Source organism: Anarrhichthys ocellatus, unplaced genomic scaffold (genome assembly GCF_004355925.1).
Source record: "Anarrhichthys ocellatus isolate YVR2014 unplaced genomic scaffold, GSC_Weel_1.0 scaffold51, whole genome shotgun sequence".
NCBI lineage: Eukaryota > Metazoa > Chordata > Actinopteri > Perciformes > Anarhichadidae > Anarrhichthys > Anarrhichthys ocellatus.
Genome location: NW_022280081.1, coordinates 377,840 through 383,240, shown reverse-complemented (window position 1 = coordinate 383,240; position 5,401 = coordinate 377,840). Strand labels below are relative to the sequence as shown.

Below are 5,401 nucleotides of genomic sequence, written 5' to 3'. Positions count from 1 at the left end.
TGTGTGTGTGTGTGTGTGTGTGTGTGTGTGTGTGTGTGTGTGTGTGTTTACTGGCTGCTCCCTGCACAGAGGGTTGAGTGGTGTTGTGTTCCAGGAAACAGGATGTCTCTTTGTTTGGGTTTTATTCTGTCGGCGAACGTTAGCCGCTTCGTTCCCCAAGGTCTGTGTGTGCCTCTTTGTCTATTTGTGTGTGTGTATGTGTGTGGTGGGGGGGGGGGCTTCTGCACAACATGCCTGCCTGTTTCTGTGTTTCAGCCTGATTCCAGAAATATTTGTTTCGCACAGAGGTGACAAGAAGTGTGTGTGTGCGCGCACACACTGTGCATTTGTGGGTTTGTGCATAACAGGAGTCACAACCGTAACCATGACGGTAATCTCCTCGTTGACTTTATGATCAAAGTAGATCGTGCACATGTCCATATCCATATTCCTGCAGAGAGTTCCCAAGCAGTACAGCTTCACGCACATTTGATCTGATCACATGCTGTCTCTGGACAATGGGAGGCCTGTCCTCTTGTCTTCGCTGTCCTAAAGGCTGCCGCACATTCACAGCAGACCAGTGAACAACCAACAGAACCGTTTGAGCCACTGTGTCCACAGGTCAGGTCTTCTCCGCATCGAATGTCTATCATTGAGTTACCATTCTCTAAAAAAACAAAACAAACTTTGTTGAGAGTCAAAACTGCAGATGATCCGATCATGCTTTGAAGGATTCGGATTCTGATTGAAGGATTCTCGGTTCAAATTCAATAAAAGGCGATCACGCCCCAAAGCGTCATGAAGCATAATTAGGCTTTAATGAAGTGTGGCAATTTCTAGTTACTGTTTCCTAGTGTCTGTTTGTGAGAAGTGTTTGTCTTTTGTCATTTCAGTGTTAAATTTTGATTTCTCTAATTGGACCCCAAATTTAATTTCAGGGGCATTAAGATCATTTTAATAAGCCTAAAAGCTGTAAAGTGGGTATCGCCACAGGGTGGTCATACTTTTTTATAATTCAAGTATATAAATCCCTCCCCCCAATAGTGCCCCACAGTTGCAGTGATTTATTCCCAGAAATGAAGGCCGAAATCACACCATCTCCTCGCCTTCAACAAGTCGCCCATGCCTCGTTATATATCGACGCAGCCAGACGTTTCAGAGAGTAAAAAAAAAAAGATCACACTGAATCACAGTCTGACCATAGTCGAGGGATTAAGCTCGTTTTGGCAGAAATCCCTTTTAGTCTGAGAAAAAAAGTTCAGATTTGCTGTCAGCGGCAGCAGCACCAGGGCCTTGTTTTGGAACTGCGAAAGCATGTGATTTGTCAGGAGGAAGGGGGAAAAAAGAAAGAAAAGAAGTCAGGCAGTCAGTCGGAGAGAGGAAGAAGTGCAATCGGGGTCAGGGCGACTTCTCTGTCTGGCCGCACTCCGGGAAGGGGAGTTCTCCTCCGCGCTGCTACAGCTCTGCATCTCCCACAGTGCTCAGGATGAACAATTAGAGGCAGACAAAAAAAAAACGAGGGTAGGGGGGTGGGGTTGATGGCTGGAGAGTGGTATAGACTGGCAGGGTGGGATATTGGAAGAGATAGGGAGAGGCAGCGGATGAAGGGTTTTGGGGAGAGAGAGAGAGAGAGAGAGGCTCACAGAGTGACTGACAGCATGATAGATGGAAGGTCTGAATAAGTGAGCGAGGCTTCGGAGACGCGTGCGAGTGCTAATGACTGACTTCGCGCTTACAGGTGGCAGCAGGCTTTTCCACTGAAAGCTACACATGTCGGCCTCGCGCTGCGTTCATGTGTGCGTGCTGTTGTTGTTGAGCCAACTGTGGGACTCGCTCGACTGACCGTGCCGCACACACAAAAACCCTGACAGACACACACACACACCCACTCACCGCCCGCAGCCACACTCTCCTTCCCACCACTCCCTCATTCATCTTTCATTAGCGCGGCTCACACAGGAGAAACATCCCTCCTCCTCCATGCGCCTCCACCCTACTCTCCATCTCCTCCATCTCTATCTAACCATCGTCTCGTCTTATCTTGGTTGCTCTTCGCGCGTAATTTCTTTTGTTTGTCTCGCTCATGTCTTGCAATCTGTCTTTTTGGATATCTCCTCCTTCTCCTCATGCTCCTCTTTCTCGCTCTCTGCCTCCTCTGCTTTTTTAGTCTTTTCCATTCAACGTCACTATTTCAGCCCGCTCTCCTCCTCCTCCTCCTCCATTGCTCTCGGCCCTCCTTCCCCTTCGCTGCCTCGCGCTTGCACATTCTCACCTCTTTATCGCGTTCTCCTTTCCTCTTCCACTCTCCCTCTCTCCTTCCTGCACGGTGCTGTTTCTCTGACACTCGTCCCCCACCCCCTCCCCGTCCTCCTCCCTCCCCTCTTCCTGTCTCTCTTTCTCTCTCTTTCTCTCTCGCCTGCTCTTTCATTCTTCCTTTCATTTCGCTCTCCGTCTCTCCCTCGATGGAGGGGAAAGGCTCTTCGCCTCTAATTGCGGCTGTTCCGTTGCCATGGCGCGTGTTGCTCGGCGCTGCGAGGTGCTGTGTGCGTGTGTGTGTGTGTGTGTGGCAGGCAGGCAGATGATTGCTTGCTGCCAGCTCTCGTTTCCCGGACGCCGATCGCATTTCTTTGCGGCAGCAGGGAAAAAAAAATGAGACGCCAGAAATAGCCCCCCTTCACACAGACCCACTCACTCTCACCGCTGCGCTGTCAGAGGAACACGCACACACACACACGCACGCACACACTTACACTGGCAGGCGCACACACAGAACACACATCCACTGCATTTCCTCTCCATCTGACATCCTCGATGCATATGACCTAGGTTAGACTGCACGCACAGGCAGTCGTGTGCGCGTGTGTGTGCGCGTGTGCGCGTGTGTGTTTTCCGCGTCTCTAAGGAGGTTGCGCGGGGACTCCTGATTTATTTCACCTTTAATGGGAAGTGAAATGAATGTGAGCAGCAGCTGGTCTGGTCCTCGGAGATACAGCAGCAGTAGGCCAACCCGGAAAATAGGCGGCGGCGCTCCGAAAACGCTCCTCACTCCGACAAGTGCCAAGACACGCCGCTCCACGCTCCACTAGCTGCACTGTTGGTTTTATTTTAAGCCGCATTTAGCCGACACCATTACCCAGAAAGCACAAGTTGGGTCTCCATCTTCGGCCGGCCCAACTTGCGGTTTCCTTCCCTGTCACAACTTTTCAAAGGGTTTTGCCGGAAGGTAAAACGGAGACAGATTAGCAGCAAATAAACCTTACAACCTGGCGCTGCAAAAGAGGATAAGAGAGGATTATAACCAGATTTGCGGACGGATCTCCATAATCATCTTCTGTGCTGCTCACCTGCAGCGCTCACTGGGGTTTTCAAGGGAAGTCGACAAGATCATCATGATGTGCTTGCTTAGCTCGACAAAGTAAAAGTGCTTCCAAACTGTAATTTCAAGGTGCAGCGTTTTTGACATTCGCAGGATGGAGGGCTGGGCAACAAACCAAACATTTACCAAAACTGAAGTCATCCAAAGTCACGTCGGCATGTTTGGTCAAAAGATTCTTTCAGACCTCTGTCGTGTGTGCGCATTTGAAAGCAAATCAAGAATCGCATCTAAGCCTGAAGCTGTGCTCGCACTGCGACAACAAAGCAACTGGCGACAAGTCCTTTTTAATTGTTGTAAGGATGCAATCAACTATGAGCACCTGTTTGTCTAGTTCTGATTGTAACTCCAGCATTGGATGAATTACAGTCGGTCGCACAGTTGCAAACGAAGAAGAGCTGCTGCAGAGAAATAAAATGTCATGGCACACTTTGGCTTACAGAGCAAAGTCAAGCTGTAAATAGCGTTGTAAAAATAGTTGCAGCGTTGATAATAAGCACAAGCAATTTTTTCCAAAACCTAAAACACAACCATGTCGTGTAATATAATGCGTAAATAGCAAAGAAAAGGTAACATACTAAATGTGTTGCTCAAATCTATTTATAATCCTAATTCTGATTGTTACTTTCATGAAACAGACAAGATTTTGCCTGAAAACAGTCATGCTCAGTTACTTTCAAAAATACATTGTTTCATTTGTAGTTACCAATGTGAATGTTGCCGTTCATCTTCGTGTGGATTTTAGGTTATGTGGGCCAGCAATAATTCATGGTGTCGTCACATTAATTGCGACACCATGCCTAAAATGACCGGTAACCTTAAACTTGGTGTAAGATCGTTGTTTTTCAAATTAAGACCACATTTCTCATGAATCCACTTACAAATACATACAATTGCATATACAATGTTGGTACTTAACTGTCTATTAGGAAATTATTTTGACTTAAAATAAATTATGGAACTAGGATTTTATTTTAAAGATTTATGCGTAAATATGTGGACAAGTTGGCTACTGACGTGATAAGACAACGCATCGTACAGAGTAGTTGCTTTCGTGTACACATAAACAGCTCTGCTGCTGACATGACCGTTAGCAACCGCTGTCTTTTTTTTCCAATTTAATGTTAAGTTACATTTTTTAGACTGTAACACCGTTACACTTTATATTGTTCTTTAAAACACATTTGATAAATCTGTACAGCGTGGATATCTCCACGTTTACATTTGGTCGCTTATAGACACAAATATTGGTGGAGGTGCCTTATTCCTTGCAGCTTGGCTGGTGTCATGATGTGTTTGTCTGGAGAAGGTGCACAATCATGTCACACTATCGGCAACACCGTTGTAAAGTGATTAACGGGGAGAACAGTTCAAAACACAGCAGTTGTGCTCTTAAATGAATATCATTTTAGATAACTGGAGACGTGTCACATGATCGTGGTGTCTTGCGTTGCTCCTTGTAACCACAATGCATCAGTGGTTCTTTTCCTCAAATGGTTGGGTTTTGTATCGTCCGTCCCTGCTGGGTGCGTGGGGTGCCCGACCCCCGAGGTCAACCACCGCGGCCACTCAGTTCCCTCCGCGCGCCCCTCCCGGGACCTTGCACTCGAAGGGGGAGAAACGCTCTGAGCTGCGTGCGGTTTTGATTCTCTGGCTAATAGATCAATAAAAGACATTAGCGGCGGGCTAACCCGACGAGCAGCGCTAATACAGGGTTAATCCAGGGTTAATGGCTGAGCGGCGTCCTCCTCGGAGGCAGCCATTAGTTTGCAGCCCCTCCGCACAATCTCAGGTTCTCCTTCTAGTCATGCCCCGGGCTCCCAGAGAGAGATATGGGCGCAGGGAGGGAAATTGAAAAGAGAAGAATTGAGGATCGCCCTTGCGAGTCGAGATGAAAATGAGATAGCCAGACGGATGAAACTGAATACAAAGAAATGGGAGAGATCTAGTAGAAAGAGGGGGAGGGAGGGAGGCATTGTGTGTGTGTGTGTGTGTGTGTGTGTGTGTGTGTGTGTGTGTGTGTGTGTGTGTGTGTGTGTGTGTGTGTGT

General features: G+C 47.6%; 1 protein-coding gene across 1 annotated transcript in view; it reads left to right on the top strand.

The window, feature by feature from the left end:
• LOC116395884 (uncharacterized) overlaps window positions 1-5,401 on the top strand; it is a 53,583-nt gene that overhangs the window by 36,131 nt on the left and 12,051 nt on the right. The window lies entirely within an intron of this gene.